The following is a 21,020-nucleotide window of genomic DNA, read 5'->3' on the forward strand; positions in this document are numbered from 1 at the left end:
AATATAACGACCACTGGGCAAGGGCACTTAAAGCCACCCGTGGGTCAATCAAGGTCCTCCTCACTTACTTTAGAAACTACGGTTTTGAAAACGTTATCCTTCCTTCATTTTTCTTACTCAAATCATTCTTTTGGACATATTTCACAATGAGTCCAATATTTGAAATCGGCTACTCTTTAGCCCCTGAAGGATTTTCAAACATCATTTTCTCAAACAATAAAGTTTTGACAACCTTTATATCAAAATAGCATACGTTTTTCAACGTAAGTTTTCATAAACATTTTTGGATACACTTCATATGTCCATCTCACACTTAAAATCAACCAACATCCTTAACTATCGTCCTCAAAAACTTCCACTATGATCAACACCATTAGATCATAACTTGAGGATATCGTACATCCAAATATATATAAATTCTAATAGGTAAGGTCATTGCCTAACCATAACCCAAAAACATCCAACAACTACTTTCTCAAGATTCACCATATACAACCTTTATCTCAACATTTCCATATGACAATTTCCTCAATACACATCATAATAATATCTTTACCTAACTTTATCACCATTAACTCACTAACTACCTCACAATTATCATTAACACATCCATAATTCAGAAAATTTCAGCTTGGCGCAGTCCGAAAGATTGAGCCGGTAAAAATAGTTCCCGAACTCTTTTTCACTTGAAATTTTTATGGTAGAATCCCAACTTATAGTACTTGATGTCCATAAAAAGTTTTGGTCATTTTGGTCCGCGAATAAACACAGAAAATTCCATCTTTGCCCTTGGCAGTGTGCTGTCCGGAATTTTTCTCTCTCTGGACCAGTTTTGGAGAAAAATTCGAAAACCATACTTATACTACTCCGATCATTATGAAATTTTATATGCGGGTTCTACACTTATAGAACTACATGTCTAAAAAAAATAGGATCAAAATACCTTACCAATTTTTCCAATAAATCTCGGAAGTTACTGCCAGAATCTACCCTGATTTCCTTTCACTATTTTCACAAGTATAAGCCTATATGGACATAAATATAACATATACAAGCATATCCAAGCTATGAACATGTATACAAAAATATTCCAAAGCTCAAAAACACCATATTTCAACCAAAAATCAATTATCAAATTCAAGTGACTAATCCAACTTAAGGGAATTCCTTACCTCCCAAGAAGATTTTAAACCGTAGAAAGATGGTGATCCTCTCCTTCAAACTTTTCACCGAAGATCCTAAACAAAATCACCATAATAACAACATTTCCAAGAATCTTAGCTTACAATAAGTTCTACGAAAGGATTCTAGTCTTTTAACCGAATAAAATCCAAAGCCTTACCTAGGGTGAAGAACTTGGTGGAGAACATGGCTATGGAGTTCTAGATCCAAGAGGAAGACTAAGCTTTTCTTCTTCTCTTTCCTTATGATATTTTCGAAAATGGGAGAGAGAATGCAAGACTTGGAGCTCAATCCTCATGGCTAGCTTATCCTACACTCCTCCCCTTTAATTAATTAATTATTACCATGTGGTGAAAAGGGATGCCACTTGTCACAATCCATGGTGGCTCTGAAGAGAAATATCTATTTGCCAGTTTGGGGTTAAATCAGATAAAGTTCGGAGGATTATAACTTAATTCGGGAAATTCGATACCAAAATTATCCTAAAAATATTCCCGTCGCAAATCACCAAGTTTGGGAATTTTTCGGTATTCCGCTAAATATAGGTACAGAGTTCGTAACAACTTATCCCTTACAGTCCATTTGAAATTTTTCTTGAACTAACTAGAAATTCAGGCTTAATCGTATAATGCTTAAAAACCCAAATTCTAGAAAATTCGAACTGAATCTATATCCTTAAAATTTTCTCGGTTCGTGACTGGTACGTAGGTTCGCAGCTTAATAACAACTATACTCACTTATAAAAATTCTTTTGAAATATCTGAAGATCATAACTTAGGAATGTCAACGCCTTAGGATAATGTTAATAAAATACGGGGTATTACAACATGTCAACTCCCCATGGTGGCTCTTGAAGAATAAACATTTACTTTGCCAGTTTGGGGTTAAATCAGATGATAGTTCGGAGGATTATAACTTAATTCGGGAAAATTCTAACACCACAATTATCCTAAAAATAATCCCGTCGATAACCACTAAAAATTGAGAATTTTTTTTCGGTATCTCGCGAAATATAGGTACGAAGGTCCGTAATAATTTTACCCTTACAGTCCGTTTAAATTCTTACTTGAACTAACTAGAAGTTCAGGCTTAATCGTATCATACTTAATAATCTAATCTCTAGGAAAATTCGAACTGTATAAGCATCCTTTAAAATTTTACGGTTCGTGACCGGTACGTAGATCGCAGCTTATTAATAACTAGTCTAAAAAAAATTCTTTCGAACACCGAGAGACCTTCTCATAAATGTCATAGCTTAAAAAAAATATATTCTCGAACCTTAACTTTGTCGGAAAAACCGAGGGGTTACACTTCCAAAACGAAATCTTATTTCCCGCCCAAAATATTGTACATTAAAGCAATTAAAACAATAAAATAATATTAAAAGTACCGTAATATTAAAACACGAAATCCTATAACATCAAAACATTGTTATGCATTAGGATTAGTACATTGTTATAATACTTATAAAAACAAAATCCTCCAAAACGAAATCCTATTTCCCGCCCAAAATATTGTACATTAAAACAATTGAAACAGTAAAATAATAATAATATTATTAATAATATTAATAATATTAATAATACTGATAATAATAATGATAATAATAATAATATCGATAATCGATAATACTAATAATAATATAATCTATACTATATATAAAAATAAAATCCTCATTTTAAGCTTCCCGCCCAAAACAGTCCTACAATATTTAGGATGCGATTATTTCCTATTTTCCTATTCGTTGTACAATTCTATATTACAATTCCTATCGTACTACAATTCATATAGTACTACAATTCCTATCGTACTATAATTCTACAATACAATTCCTATCATACTACAATTATATCGTAATAAGATACAACCTTATATAAATCCATAATCTTATACTGCGAACTTTAAAAGAGAAACACATTGCAATTATTCTAGACCTCTCCACTGTCAAATTTGCAAGTTCTGTTGTTGCGTCTGTTTTCTTTTAATTCTACAAATCGAAAACAATTTTCTTCTTTCACTAATGGAGTCTGTTTTTATCTTCGATTGATTCGTTGTTATTTGTCCCGGAAATATCAACATTCCGTAGTCAACCAACAGACAGTGGAGTGCCTACTCCATGACTCCCAGGTAATGCTTCCAAACATCTTGATTAATTTCTATTCATAATTACTTTCTCAACCTACTGAAGCACAAAATTAAAAGTCAGCATTGCCTCCACTGAAACTCAAACTCACCCCCTTCCCTTTCCATATGGGAGTGCAACCAGGTTCCATTAGACCACAAGGTCTTGGCATTATCGTAATTAAGCTAAATAGTGATCGTTGAATTTATTTTTATAATAAATATAATTAAATTAATTCTCATTTTCCATATTTATTTTAGTAATAATATAATTACATAAGTCATATTACATATTGATATTTTAAAGATAATTGTTGACAAACAAGTCATATATCATTCAATTAATTGAGTAATACTTTTGCATTAATTTTATAATCAAATAAATGTATACGCTCAATATTAGATTTCTTTTATAATTTCATCTTTATTTTTATTATCTAAATATATAATAAAAAATTTATCTGTGCATCGCATTGTGTAATTGGACAATTATTTGATCTAATTCAAGCAAGAAAAACATCAAAAAAGCATAATCGATCCAACCAATTTCATCAATTGCGCTATATAATATTCGATGTTATAATTTATATAATTGTATATCCATCTAAATATTCTTAAAATATTATAACAAATCCAATCCGTGCAACGCACGGACGAAAATACTAGTTGCCTTAATAATTATTAGGCAATTATTATTAGTCAATTACACTAATATATGTGCAATTATACTTTTATACCTTAAGTATATTCATTTTCATCATATCGCATTTAGTTTTTTCTTTGTCTTTCATATTTGAATGAATTAATTTTAATTATTATAAAAAATATAACAACCCATGTTTAATTAATTTTTTTTAAAGTTTAAATAATTTAAAGTTTTCAAAAGGAAAGTGTAATTATTACTTTTTAAGTTTTTAAATAATTTTTCGTCAATTAGTAATATCCTTTTCCTTTTTTCAATTTACCTAATTTTCATTTCCTTTTCCCTAAGGATCTTTTTATATTTTCAATCAATTAGTAAAATTACTTTTCTTTTTCATTTTATCGATCTTTACTATTGTTTGGGCGGCAATTTCACAAATAATGATTTTATTTTTATTAATAGAAGTATAGAAAAGTATTCAAATTATTATTATTGGTGTAAATAATAATTAATAATTTATTTTTTTCTTATAAAATTACGACAATTTGTTTCCATTATTCTCACAATTATAATGGTTTAATTATTCTCATAATTTGGCAAATAAAATTTGTTACTAATTAAACGTTATTAATTTTTTTTACCAATTAATTAATAATATTAGTTTGTGCGGGAAAGTTGAAAGAGAATATTTTACTTTTATTAATAGTATAGTATTGACATGTGAATATAGAAACAATGTTATCAATTAATAGATATTAATTAATTTCTATTTTACATTTTCTTACCAAATAAGCTTTATTAATTATTTGACCAATAAAATTTTAATTAATTGACTACAAAAGTTTGAGCGGGAAAAAGAAATAGGAGATTTTACTTGTATATATAGTATAGATAGCTTAGGATCTTTTTATATTTTTAATCAATTAGTGATATCAGTTTTTATTTTCTATTTGATCTTTATTATTGTTTGAGTGGGAATTTCACAAAGGATGGTTTTATTTTTATTAATAGTACTCTAGATATAGAAATATAGATAAGTATTCAAATTACTATTATTGACGTAAATAATAATTAATATATTATTTTTTCTTATAAAATTACGCAAAATTTATTTCAATTATTCTTACAATTATAATGGTTTAATTTTCTCATAATTTGGTAAATAAGATTTTGTTATCAATTAAACTTTATTAATTTTTTACGAATTAATTAATAATATTAGTTTGTGCAGGAAAAGTTGAAGGAGAGGATTTTACTTTTATTAATAGTATAGTATTGATACGTGAATATAGAAACAATAATACCAATTAATAGATATTAGTTAATTTCCCTTTCCATTTTCTTACCAATTAAGGTAATTAATTATTTGACTAATAAAATACTTCATTAATTTACTACAAAAGTTTATGCGGGAAATGAAATAGTAGGATTTTACTTTGGCTAAAGTGCCATTTAACACCATGAACTATATACAATTATTCATGCCGCACCCTGAACTTTCATGTCGTATATATCGAGCTACAAACTAAAAAAAAATTCACCTAGAACTTTTAGCAGGTTTTTCTGTCTTCCTGCTGACATGGCGCAGGTTTCTCACTGATGTGGCATTTCTTTTAACTTTATGTTGTCCATGCAAGCATTTACATATTAAAAATTTAAAAAAAAAAATATTATATTAAGGTTGTGGCTCGATATATACGATAGGAAAGTTCATGGTGCGACTTGAATAATTGGATATATTTCATGGTGCTAAATGACCTCCCAAATGGGAGAACCACTACATGCCATCTGAGGTTTAATTCTTAATTATTAATTTCATTAGATTTTATTTTGACTTCGATGATAGTTGGATATCAGTTATTCATTACTAATTCCCTAAATCTTGTGTGCATATTAAATATGGAATACTTTATATAAAAAATTATAAATTCTTTTATGAGTCAAACACATACTACACTTTTATTGAAAGTATCACTTGTTCTCAGAATTGAAAAATATTAATGAAAATGTAATACTTATTAATTCATAAAAAAATATTATATTTTCGTTGAAAAATATTACCCGTTTCACATTATACGATTTTATGCAGGTCGAACCGTTACTAATTTTGTCTCTTTTATGAGTAACTTTTTAGGGTTAAAAGTTGAATTATTATCTACTATATATATATCTACCATACTAATAAGAGCCAAAGAGAGTTAGGCCTAAAATGGGTAGAAAAAATAGCGGTCAAATTATTTAATCAAATAGATGGTTAAGATAATTCAGATTAATATTATTAATAGAGATTGCCTAATTTAACCTTACTTTTATGATTATCCGTTAAGTTTTCCGTTAAATATTCTCTTCTCCGTTAATATTCCGTTAACTTTTAACTTACCCATTAATTTCTATAAGAAATGTTTTAGGTTCGAACCTCATCTCAATCAAATTTGACATAATTAAGTTTCTCACTCTATTTTACTCTTATTAAATTAAATAAATTAGTAGCTACAACAAAAAATGATACATATGTATTTCTTTAATTTAGAATTATGTGACTACAATACCTTTATTTGAAAAAATTATTCATTATCAAAAAACTACAATACCTTTATTTGAAAAAATTATTCATTATCAAAAAATTAAAATACCTTTATTTGAAAAAATTATTCATTATCAAAAAATTAAATTAAATTTATTTGAAAAAATTATTCATTATCAAAAAATTAAATTAAATAAGAGAAATAATTTAATTAGTTATATTGTCTTTATTTTCTCTCATGCAAAGATTATTTACATTCAAATTTATCAATTGATATTCATTGCATTGTCCATTATCTTATTTTTGCAATATCTTGTAATTAAATATCAAAATTATAGTACAAAATAATGTTATATATTTATTTACCAAGTATTTTATTAATACTATGAAAAAAAATTTTGTAAATAATTTGAAGCTAATTATATTAACTACTTGGGGATTGGTTGACAAAGAGAGTACTCAAATAATAACCCAACAAATTGAAGCGGAATCACTCTATTTTACTCTTAATGAATTAAATAAATTAGTAGTTACACCAAAAAATGATACATATGTATTTATTTAACACAATGAAAAAAATAAAAAAGAATAGTTTGAAACCAATCATATTAACTACTGGGGGGATTTATCGACAATGAAAGTACTCAAATAACCCATTACCCAGCAAATTGAAGCGAGAAACTACATTTTAATATCTTTGGAATACATAATATTTTAAATTTTCAAATTTTTATTAATTTATTTAATCTTTTTTCTTAAACTATGGATTTCTTTATCCACAATAACTTATTCAACAATAATGGTTGAACCAAATGAACCCCAAGCAGAACACCTGAAGGAAAGTCCATAGCTCTTATATTATAATCTCATTGCATGACGTTGTCATCTATGCTACCAACAATAACCGAATTGCAAATAACACACTACCAATAGAAAGAAAGAGAACAAATAGTAAAGATGAACACAGTGACAATGTTACTCAAAAGAGAATTAAGAACACTTAGAAAAATTCAAATTAAAAGTAGTATTTATTTAGACTATCATTTTTAGACCAAATATTTAGACTATCGATTTTACAAGGTTGCAAACATTTATTTTAGTAATAATTATAATAATTTTCTATATTATCTTGGATTCATATACTTTGAGTTAGATATTTAAATAAAAAATTCGACATTTAATTACACATGTATAAACTTCTCCTATATAATCTTGCATTGATATACTTTCAAATATTTATTTAAATATAAACATTAGGCATTAACTCATTTGCGCAATGCGCGTATAAAACTAATCTTTTAATAAATGTCTTTTGTTATCAATTCCTTTTCTGACTCTCTTAAAACTCATTCTAAAGCACTTACGTAATTCTGACGTGTATCGTTAATGAAATATAAATTTATCTTATTTTAAGAAAATGAGAAAATTGATATGAAAAAACTTAGTATATAAATATTAAACCTCCGTTTTACAGAAAAATCGACAGTATTACCCTAACTTATAAAGGACTACAATGAGGTAACTGATTTAAGTGTCTTATAATTGATCAATTCAAATTAAGAAAGTCAATTGGCAACTTCACATGGAGCCAAATGTAAAATCTTAGAATTATCAAACCAATTGTCCAACTATTTCGCGATTAACTATTAAATCTAAAATTAGGGTACATGTGTTGCATGCATTTAGAAACAAAATTCAAATTGAACTTTGTGACTGCATACTAGGAAGAAGTGAAGAACGTGGTATGTGTCGGACCGTTTGTGTGTGATTAACGTTTGGCCGACCAAGGCAATTAGAAATACAAACATAAAGGAAATTAAAGAAGGAAATATGGTATAATTGTTTGACTAGTAAAATCTAAATGTTATAAAGAAACATTGATAATGATACCAGGTTTCATAGCATTAATCTTGATTTCAACCATTTATACATTATATAATATAATTATTAAATTACATGTTATTATTCAATGTAAGTTTTTAATTGTTAATGCAAACATCAGTTTAAGTGGATTTTATATGCTAAGGTCGGTACCCCATAGGCCAGTATTGAAAAATTAATTAACCTTATCGATTGTTTATGTTTCTGTCGTTGTTCAAGCTTGTGACATTTGAAAATGATACTTTGTCTTGTAAAATCGCCTCAATAAGTAATATTGCACTTAAAAATCCTAACCATATGAGAAACACTTCCCGGTGAAAACTTCTGGACAAATTCAAACCATTGATCTGCAAGATCTGATAGATGAAAAATCAAATAAAAAATAAGCAAGGTCATTTTCATAAATATTATAAATTTTTAAAATAAACGGGTCATTTTAATAAATATTACAAAATTTTGTTTATTTTCAACTATTAAATCTACTAGATTAATAGTTTGAATTTGTCCACTGGTTCTCACATGGGCATGGTTCTCACTTGATTATGGACCCGTGGCATCGAATTTTTCTTGTAAAATTTACCTCTTCTAATTTGTGATTTGCTAATTATTACACATTAGTGAGGTTTACGTAGTGTACATCATCGAGTAGTGATTGTGAATTTTCATCATCACCAAAAAACAGTTATACAGAACAACAAATTTTGTTCTTTTATTAATTGATAAATGCATCTTTAGTACGAGTAACAAAAAGAGTTTATTTTGTCCAAATAATTGAAACGATCTGTTGGGGCCCTAAAGTTACCCTTTTTTCCAAAAAAGATTCCTTTCTTTTTAGCATATCTTTAGAATAGTTGTATTGTTGTTAATGATGTAATAGTTTTCCTGTTTTATATGTATCATTGTCAAGAAAATTGTAATACGAAAAGTCTTTTGAGCCACAATTTTCTTTTCAAATGCATCATTTAAATTGATTGATTTTAAAATGACCACTCTTCTTATACAATTCATCAATAAAGTCTCGCTTCTAATAGTTGAGTGATGACTCAAACCCTACCAAAAACATGAGTCATTAAGAAACTTTAAGTCTTTAACCAATTAGTGGTGAAAATCGCTTGTGTTCAGAAATGTACGGGAGAATTTGGAATCACATAGGAAATTTGAGAGTTATTTCTTTCATGAGTCTTGGAATGGGTCCATAGAGGTCCAAGATATAATTTGGTAAAGTGAGAAAACTTGAGTTATTAATTTTTTTTAGTACTATCAATTCTATTACAGTGTAGTATTTGTTCAATATATTTTCTCTATCAGTTGTAGCACAAAGAGTCTATTATTATTATTATTATTATTAAATATAATAATAGAAAGAAAGAGCTACATAAAATTTGTTTTTTTATATGGAATTCATACCACTTTTTTGTGGAAGAAATTAACCTATTGGAAATTAGTGATTTAGTCGCGCATTAACTACTCTGATGAAGACGTACTGCTCGCTGAGTTTGTATGGTGGAATTTAGAGGAAATATAAAATAAGTTTAAAAAAATTTAATTTATTAAAAGAAAGAAAAGAGAAAGGCAAAATAATAAAAAATAATAAAAAAGACAAGAAATTTAATCTTTTAATTATTATTTTTTTTCATATTCCTTTTTTTTTTAAATTGATTTACTGTTAAATTTAAAAATTCTCCAATTAAAATATTAGTCAATGATGAATCTATAGGCAGCTTTCTTCTTTCCAAACAAACCCAATTTATTACACCAATCAATTTTACCTATTCAAACACGGCACTGAGATGTTTTGCTTCTTAGTTTTAAACATTTTTAGTCTTTACAATTGAAAGCATTAATGCTCCCATAAATGAAGTTACTTCTTACCTCACTCTCCATCCCATCATACTTTTACATCATAGACAGCTATCATCATGAGTACGCCTAACCATCGTAGACAATAAATTATATATTTTATAAATTAGAAGATGTGGGGATACTCCTAACCATGAAACCACAGAAATGGAAATTGGAAACATAAAATTTCATATAATATGAAATTTAGAAAGACATTAACTATGAAAGGCATTAATAGAAATAAAAATAAATAAAAATAAAACTAAAATAAACCATAGCGTATGCATGTATTAATTGGAAGAGTGGAAAAAGGAAAGATTGCTTTGTATGGTACTTATAAGCCGTATATCTTCTGCCTGCTTGAACCCAAGGTCTCGGGAAACAATGCAGATACGATTTGTAATAAGATGGGTTATGATGAGTGGCTTCGGGTAGAAGCTATTGGTTTTAGCGGCGGGATTTGGATTTTTTGGTATGCTTCTATCAAGATAGAGGTCTGGTTTACTCATCCACAGTTTGTTACTTTGAAGGTACAAGAACAGGGCCATGAGCCTTGGTTTTTCACGGTTGTTTACGGTAGTCCTTCGCATGCTCTTCGTCGTAACCTTTGGAGCACATTGGACAAAAATGCTCTCCAGATTACTGGTCCTTGGCTGGTGGCTGGAGATTTTAATGCTGTGACTTCCCCGGATGAGGTAAGTGAGCCTAGTAATTTCTCGCACAGCCGATGTTCTGGGTTTCTGGATTGGATTTTCAATCAAGAACTCCTGGATCTCGGGTTCCAAGGCACTCGTTTTACGTGGTCTAGAGGCAACACCGAAGACACTTTCAAGGGTGCTCGTCTCGACCGAGCACTGTGTAATTTGGATTGGCAAATGATTTTTCAGTTTGCTCAAGTTTCTCACCTGCCGAGATTTCAATCAGACCACTCTCCGTTATTGATTAATACGTCTAGTGTTAGCGGGAATAGCCGAATGTCTAGGTTCACTTTTCAGGCAGCTTGGCTTACACATAAAGGTCTTAAAGATGTTGTTATGAATAATTGGAGGAAAGAAGATGACCTGGAGGCTAACTTGAGAAATCTAAAGATTTCCTTAAACTCCTGGAATTCAAGTGAGTTTGGTAATATTCCCCGAAGGAAAAGGAGGATTCTTAAAAGATTGGATGGTGTGCAGAGAGCACTAGACAAGGGGAGGAACAATGGCCTTCTTAAACTTGAGAAGAAACTTCGGAAGGATCTAGATGTTGTTCTTAATCAGGAAGAACTACTTTGGTATCAAAAATCCAGGGAAGATTGGATTACTTCAGGAGATCGTAACACTAAGTACTATCATGCATCTGCTGTGGTTCGTTCCGCCCGTCGGAGAAATTTTTACTTGCGTAATGAAGAGGATGGTACGGTGCTAAGCAAAGAGGAGGCAAAAAATATGGTTTTGAGATATTTTAAAGGGTTGTTCCAAAAAGACGACAATTGCCAACTTAATCATAATTTAGCAGGCAATATCCCCAGGTTAGCTCCTAAAATTTGGGACGATTTCTATAGGCCTTTTTCAGAGGAAGATATTAAGCAAGCCATGTTTGATATGTCACCGTTCAAAGCGACCGGTCCGGATGGCTTTTCTGCGGCTTTCTACCAAGCTCATTGGTCAATTGTGGGTGAGTCGATGATCAATTTCGTCAGAAAGTTTTGGGAGGAGGGTCATCTTTCTGCTGGGCTCAATGACACGATTATATCTTTTATTCCCAAGGTTGAGCATCCTGACTTAGTTTCTCAATTTAGGCCTATTAGCCTTTGCAATGTCTCATATAAGCTGATCACTAAAGTCATGACTAATCGACTTAAGAGTATCATGGGCCAAGTTGTGGGGCCGTTTCAGAGTAGCTTCGTGCCTGCGAGGCAGATCTCAGACAATATTGTTATTTTTCAAGAAGTTCTCCATTCTCTAAGGCATAAAAAGGGGGCTCATGGCAGTATGGTGATCAAGATTGATTTAGAAAAAGCTTACGATCGGCTTTCTTGGGAATTTATTCGTGAAACCCTGCAGGAGGTTGGTCTCAATAGTACATGGGTCAGGAATATTATGGAGTGTATTGAGTCTACCAGATTGTCCTTTATATAGAATGGCGAACAAACAGATTATTTCTCTCCAGGTAGAGGAATTCGCCAAGGGGATCCAATGTCCCCTTATATCTTTGTCCTCTGCATGGAAAGATTAAGTCACCTAATTAATGAAGCAGTAAAATAAAAGAGATGGAAGGGCATTAAGTTATCTAGATCAGGACCTATCATCTCTCATTTATTTTTTGCTGATGATATGGTCCTGTTTGGAGAAGCAACAAAGGAGCAGGTTGAGGTTATTAAATCTTGCCTAGATACTTTCTGTGCGTCATCTGGTCAAAAGGTAAGTTTTGCTAAATCCCAAATTTATGTTTCCCCTAATGTGTGTCAAAGTGTTGCAGAGCAACTTTCATATGAAGCAGGCATTCCATTAACGAAAAATATGGGACGCTACCTTGGTGTACAAGCCATGCATGGTCGTGTTTCGAAGGGAGATTTTAACAATATATTGGAAAGAATAAACTCTAGGCTGGAAGGGTGGAAAGCAAAACAACTCACGTTTGCTGGTCGGCAAATTTTGGCCAAAATTGTGCTAAGTTCTATACCTTATTATTCCATGCAAACTATTTTGTTTCCCCTTGGGGTGTGTGATAATATTGACAAACGCATTAGACAATTCATTTGGAGGGGGTCACAAGAGAAGCGTTCCTGCAACTTGGTTAACTGGGAAACTGTGACACAACCTAAGGAAGCAGGCGGCCTGGGCATTAGGAAGGCGAGAGAGATGAATATTGCATTTATGGTGAAATTGGGTTGGCGATTATTAAACGAGAAATCTTCACTCTGGGCACAGGTCTTAAACAACAAGTACATGAACGGGAAATGGGATATGGAAGTGATTGACCATAGAGACAGGGCTTCTAATGCATGGAAGGGTATTGTCAAGGCAAAAAACATCATCAAGGAAGGAGCTCGGAAGAGAGTTAGAAGTGGTGACACCACCCTATTCTGGACTGAACCTTGGTTAATGGAAGAGAACTTGGAGTGGTTGGCACTTGTGGATATTCCAGTGGAAGAACGTGAAGCAAGGGTACAGGATTACTGGAACGAGGAGAAAGGGTGGGATGAATATCTCTTTCAAGGCATTCTTCCGGACGTTGTACTCGACAGACTTATGGCGTTTACTTTGTCAACAGAGAAAGATGTGCATGATGAGCTGCTTTGGGCACCTGAAAGTAGTGGTAAGTTTTCGGTTTCTTCTGCGTATAATATGTTGAATGGTTTTGCAGATTCGAATGTGGATCAAACTTGGGAGAGAATTTGGAAGTTACAAGTGCCGAACAAAATGTGTGCGTTCCTGTGGCTGGTTCGACATGGGCGTATCATGACAAATCTTGAACGGCGTCGTAGAGGATTTGTCCTTCACGACCATTGCCACCACTGCCGCAATTCCACTGAGACGATCGACCATATTTTTAGGAAGTGCCCCAGAGCCCTAGAAGTTTGGAGTAGTTTAATCCCCAAACATGTTATTGATAAGGAATGGAGCCTGGACTTCACTACCTGGCTAGATAGAAGCATTGCGGGTAAAGGAATTTGCATGGAAGTGGAGAATGGTCCGACGTTGTTTGCTGTAGCCATCTGGTGGTGGATTTGGAAGTGGAGAAACGAAGAGATCTTCAAAGGATTGGCTAGTAGTGTTCCTAATAAGGGGAATTGGATTAAATTGCAAGTTGCAGAAGTAAAAGAGGCTTTCCAGAATAGGAAGAAACCAGGTAACGTTGCTGGCAAAAGCATGAGGAGTTTTCTTCGTTGGATTAAGCCGATGGATGGCTGGTACAAACTTAACACTGATGGCAGCAGAGATGCGCAATCGGGAAAGATAGGATGTGGGGGTGTGCTGCGTGATAGCAACGGGGACTGGATCTGGGGTTTTAGTTGCAACCTTGGGGAAGGATCGATCATGGAAGCAGAGGCCTGGGGTATTCTCAAAGGGCTCAAGCTCACATGGGATCATGGTTACAGGAAAGTGATTATTGAAAGTGATGCAAAGAAGGTGGTGGATTGGATTACAACTAGAGAAAGGAATAATCTTCCAATTGGGAACGTGGCTAATATTATAAGTGAATGCAAACGGTGGATCGGTAGAGATTGGGTAGTGCGGGTTATACATATTCATCGGGAGCAGAACAATGTGGCCGACTGGTTGGCTAAAAAAGCTCTTGCTGGAAGCCGAGGTCTCAGTATGCTGTCTCAACGGGAGACTGGGATTCTTGAGTTGCTTGTTGATGACTCCATGGGAGTGCCTCGACAACGGATTGTTAGTATAGTTAGCTAGCTAGTCGGGGTTTCCCCCCTCCTTTTGATTAAAAAAAAAATTAAAATTCTTCCAAATTGAGTATTTATACAACCTTTGAATTAATATTCAGTAATTATTTCACTATCGTTAAATTTCGTGAAGTAAAACCATTACAACTAATAGTAGGGTAACATTAAATTTAACAATACTTAAAATTTGGTAAAGTCAAACTATATTTTAAGTATATAAATCATTACAACTATGAGTCGTTACCATTATTTTGAGCATATTTTACTCATTACTATATCTTCAATAATTTTAGGGTATTTTGATCATAAATCATTAATATATTATGTCCATAAATCAATACCAATATTTTGAGAAGCCTAAATCATTAGAGTTATAAATCATTACCATTATTTTGATCATAATTCATTTATTATTATAATTTCAGCTATTTTTAGATATTTTGAACATAAATCATTTGTATATTTTGAGCATAACTTATTGCATTTATTATGAGCATAATTCATGGACAAAGTTTTTTCTTTTTTTTTTAAGATAAAAACTTAATTCATTAAATCATGAGCCAAACAGTTTACAACGAAATCAGGGGAATATCAAATCACTCCCACAACCTAACATAGAAAAGGCCTCCCAAACAACCGTGTGAGCGGAAAAATTCGCAGATCGCTTAACAAATCAAAAGTCGACATTCTCAATCACAGATGTCAATTCTTTAATATCATTAAGCATTAACTAATAAACCAAAAGCAAAATTAAAAGAAGAAGCACTAATAGCATGAAAAACAATCTGAGAGTCCATCTCAACATCAATATTACCCATGCCAGTGCCCTTGAGCTAACTAAGCGCTTCTGTCAAAGTAAGAGCTTCGGCTTCTTTAACAAGAAAACTTCCCATAATGCACATATTTTTGCTGCAAAAAAAAAAAAAAAACATACCGTTTTCATCTCGTAAAACCCATCCAATCCCCATCACATTATTAGCAGGATCGAACGCAACATCTGAATTCAACTTAAGCCTTCCCCTCTGTGGTCGATCCCATCGGTCAACGCTAGTAAGCCAACATTCCAGCTTTTCCAAAAAGTCGGAATCTTATCCCATAGCCAATTTTGACTCCCTTCAAAATTTACCTTAAAATATAGATAATGAGATTTGATCCTTAGTCTTGTCATAGTAAGATTAAACTCATTAACCACTCTATCTTTACGAATCTTTGGTTAATTAATTATTCTTCTTGATGTAATTCCTTCCTTAGTCTTTAGGTAGACTTCAATTCCATCATCTTCTCCAATATTGCATTGTCGCCTTTTTCTTCTTCTTGTGCATGTTGTTCTTCAAGACTCGTGTCTTCATGACTTTGATATCTTTTCTTTTTGATATCTTTTCTTGGATGGTTTTCGAAATTATCCTTGATTTTCCTTTTTGATCTTTAACCACGCCTAACACTATAAAAATAAAACCTTGGGGTCTAATATTTTTCAGTACATTTTGGCATATCAAAATCTATTACAATTTATTCCTAACATATTCCAAGTTGTTTTGTGCACTTGATGAAGCCGAAGGTGGAAACGTTTCAAACCAAGAAGACGAGCGAAGCTGATACGATTTTGAGAAGACGAAGTTGAAGAAAGAAGTCGAAGATGAAGAACATATCGATAGGGTTAGCTTGAATAGGTTTTAATTTATAACCTTAATAAATTTCTTGTCAACAACCTCTTTTTTTTTATAAAAAAAAAAATTCATGTCAGTTTAATATGGACTGACAACTTTGATGAAACATGAAAAAAATGGTTATCATTTTATATTTATTAGTTTACTTAATAATTAATTAATTTTTCACAATCGGCTAGTTTTTCCGATAACGACTAACTTTTAACTTTTTAGTTAGAATTCCTAACTAGATCTAAGACCGTAGGACCTCTATTGGGTGGGACAGTTGGCCTGAAGATTTAAGGCTTCTCCATTCTCAAAGCCAAAGATCAAACTCTTGACCTTTGGTTAAGAATGGATGAGTCTCTTCCACTCAACCACGCCCTCCAGGTTTCCATGGTATTAAATTACTAATTGGTTTGATAATCGAAAATTCAAACCATTGTATAGAGATCATGAGAGGATATTTTCCTTGTAAATCATAATATTATGGATCTTTATTAGCTAGACAAGGGCAATTTATATCGTGGACCAGGGTTTACATTGCATTGTGGACCCTGATCTAATACACAGAATTTAACTCCATAATGCACAAAATTCATGTTCATAATACACATAAACACGATATAATAAACATGAATTAAACACTTCACATAATACACAAAATTCATGTTTATAATGCACAGAATTCATGTTCATAATACACATACACATAAATACGTTATAATGAACATGAATTAAACACTTAACTTAATACACAAGATTCGTGTTCATAATGCAAAGAAATCATATTCGTTATATCGTGCTTATATGTATGTGTACTATGAACATGAATTATGTGTATTATGAAGTCAAAATCTGTGTATTGGATCAGGGTTCATAGTGCACTGTGGATCCTAATCCACGATATAACGGTTGCTTGAGAAAGATCCATAATTACTTGAATAAATCCATATATATTTTACTTAAATTTTATGCAAAATAGAATTTTGTCTTAAATGTGATGATATCCAATCAATTAAAAGTGGAGCTAAACATGATATTTGGATTTGGTAAGAAAAATCCAATTTACTATATCTAATGTGTTAGTTATAGAAATATTTTTCATGATTCTCAGCATATAAGCGCATCATGAAGTTCCCTCAATTGACTCAATATAATATAATGCAGTCCAAGTTGAATTGGAAGGAGGAAATTAATTGGGATTTGAAGAATTTATTAATAGTGATAATGTGGGATACCTTCTATATATTTATTGATATGGTTAAAACATTTCTTCAAATGCTCAGATCTAATATTTATATCAAGATTTGTGCATCAATTGCACCTAGATTTTTCCAATTCACACAAGTCCTTTAATCCATAATTTATGCCAAGATTTGGTCTGATCTCCCTTCATATATCGACTTAATCATCATTTCCCTGCTCATTAAATACCAATAGTAATCACATATTCACCTTTTGGCCCCACCCAAGACATTTTTGGCTCCTTTCGACTGACGCTAGTGGTGCTAGGTTCAGAAGGGCCAGTTAATGTTTGCCTTGAGCGAGGACGGCCTCACCAAAAAAAAACATATTCACCTTTTTTTGGGTGCAACTGAAGGGGACCATTCACCCCAGCTCCTTTAAGCATTGGAAAAATTAGCATTAGTTAATATTTCAAAAAGTTAATTTGAGGTATTAATTTGAATGGGGTTAAAGTAGATTCGAATTTTCTTAGTTGAGAGGGTGAATGCGTTATACTTTATGCTCAAAATGAATAATGAGTGAATGTGAATTTGATTCTCAGAGCGTACCCATTGATCGAGTAGGAAAATGGAGTTTAGGAAGGCTTTTAAGCCGTATTTGTCTCGCATTAAAAAAACTTGTGAGTTTGTGCTATTATTTTATAGAAATTTAATTTTGTAAGAAGTTTGAATTTTGTAGCATAGAGACTCTTTCTCACGTGAAGGAGGGTGCAATAAGGCTCATCTCGCTGTCCACTTTGGAGTGGCAAGGCCATACTGCTTTGCAATAAATCTCTTGTGTTGTATAGAATACTTTGTGCACCAAAAAGAAATGGGTTCACATTTGTGTGAGACCGTCTCACGGATCCTTATTCGTGAGACGGGTCGGGTCGGGTCGAAGCACCATGCAAATGTCATACTTAATGCTCAAATATAATACTAATCAGGAAACAATTTTTGTTACTTATAAGAGAAAAAGTATTACATTTTTCATAATAAGTAATGTTGACAAGTTTTCCATACTTATAAGGGAAAATATAATACTTTTGAGAAAAAATGTAATACTTTTAAATCGAAATGTAAAAGTATTGTATTTTCCCTTAAAAGTATTACATTTAGCCTTATAAGTAACAAAATTTTGATTCTTGATTAATATTACATTTGAGCATATAAGTATGACATTTGTGCGTATAAGTGTTATATCTACATCTTGACCCGATCAGACCCGACCCGATCCGTCTCACGGTGAGACGGTCTCACACAAGTTTTTGTCAAAAAAAAAATAAAAAATGCATGACACAATATTATACCATGATTGAAATTTTTGGAGAATATTATTTCAAATCAAATTTCCCTTTACAACTGAACGTTTGGGTCAGAGTATATGACATTATCAATATAATATGAGTTTTGAATCGGAATATTAAATCCCATATTTATATGTTTAGTACATCTTATATATATTTTTTTTTAAAAGAATGCAACATACTTCAAGAAGTGGTTTGGTAGTTAGTAATGTTTAAATTTTTCTAAGAATTTTAAATGTGAAAAAATTATTTTTACGTTTGGTGTAATTTTTGACTAAAAACATAAATAAAATTGGGTTAATAGAAATCCAATTCCATGATATAAAAATAAAATAAAATAAAATAAAAAAGAGTAAATCCCACCAAGTGGCTCCTCTTTTTCTCTATCTCTCTCTCTTCCCCCGAACAGTAGATTGTCTTCCTCTTCATCTAACAACAAAAGAACTACCAGATTCTGCTTGTTGGCTTGACAGAGTAGAACAAAATATTTTGTTATGTCCCTTTCTATTGCGTACTTGAAATGTCATTATTCTTTCTTTCTGTGACAACTTACTCACCTATATGTACTCATTTTTTGCTTGTTTTTTTCATTATCTTCAAACTTTCTTCTTCTTCTTTCTTCCCTTTGGTATGCCAGTCATCTTCCTTGGAACTGGAGCATGTATCTCATCTCCTTAAGTTCTTGGCCAAAAAATTTCTCCATTCAATGGCTGGAGCATGTATCTCATCTCCTTAGGACTCCACTACCTCAAAATCATACACATAATATTCACAGCAGGACCACACTACATCAAAATGATAACCATATATTATTCACAGCAAGACCACACTACATCAATATCATAAACCCTACCACGCCACAATCCCATCCACCAAACACCACAGTATAAAAACATTACCAATCCCGCCAAATACCACAAAAATCATAGTTTGGTATGCATACCTTACGCCCTCTTCCTCGATTTCTAGTTGTTGGCCTCGTTGTCTCTTCCTCATATTCTTCCACGCGCACTCGTCATCTAGCTCCGATTCTTGTTTATCGAATTTCATAGCATTGAGGATTGGGGATTAGGATTGCGTATGGAGGGATCGGATTTAGGATGTTGGTCGACTTTTTTTTTTTTTTTAATTATTGTTTTAAGGAAAACATCGATATATTTTTTTTTTGTGATTTTAAGGAAAACATTTAAATTGCTGACATGTAATACTAGTAATTTTATTTATTAAATGTTAACCTTATATATTTAAACACGACAATAACAAAGAATGTGCATATCAACTACTAACCGGTGCCATGTTATCATGGTTATTCGGAAACATGTGAAAAATAATATACGGGAAAAAATTAATAATAAATTAATCAAAATATATGTTGTGAAAAGTTAAGGTGCGGCAGGAATAATCCATAATAGGTCATGGCGGGATGACACTTGCCTTTACAAAATATGGAGATATGTCCTAATAAGCACATATTCTTGAAATAATTGGAGTTCTACGTCCATATGTTGACGACAAGTCGACAAGAGTGACTCAGAAGTGGGAGTAGTGTTAGGGTTATTATTCCGGCAAATTATGCTGTGGACCCAAGTCCACCTTGCAAGGTGGACCTGGGTCCAAAACTACGTCATTTTTGTCTCTCTCTCTCTTTTTTTTTTTTTTAAATTAGTAAACATATTGCTGAATATAGAGTTGTCCAAAAATGTGTGAATGTAGAGGTTTCAAAGTGTGAATGTAGAGTATAGAAATCGTGAATGTAGATTTATGATTGTGTGAATGTAGAGTTGCCCAGAAATGTGTGAATGTGGAGGTTTCAAATTGTGAATATAGAGTATAGAAATCGTAAATGTAGAGTTATGCATGTGTGAATCTGTAATAGAGTTAAAGAAGTTCTAGCAACTTGTAGCACTGTAATGTGTGAATGTGGAGTTCTAAAGTTGTGAATATGGAGTATAGGACATGTAAATATAGAGTTTTGAATGTGTGAATGCATAACAGTGGTAATATAGTTACTAAACATATAATCATGTAATGTGTGAATGTGGAGTTTACAAAGTGTGAATGTAGAGTATAGTGTATTTGAATGTAGAGGATAATGCATGTGAATGTAGACCCAGGTCCACCTTGCAAGGTGGACCTGGGTCCACGGCAACACAACCCTATTATTCCCACCTCTTTAAGGCCCAAATAAATTAATAGCCCAAGTGATCTATAAGTTCATCGAAAGTTAACCCAAGAAGATAAAATCCACTTAAGTAGGCTAC

Source organism: Ipomoea triloba, chromosome 1 (genome assembly GCF_003576645.1).
Source record: "Ipomoea triloba cultivar NCNSP0323 chromosome 1, ASM357664v1".
NCBI classification, from domain to species: Eukaryota; Viridiplantae; Streptophyta; class Magnoliopsida; order Solanales; family Convolvulaceae; genus Ipomoea; species Ipomoea triloba.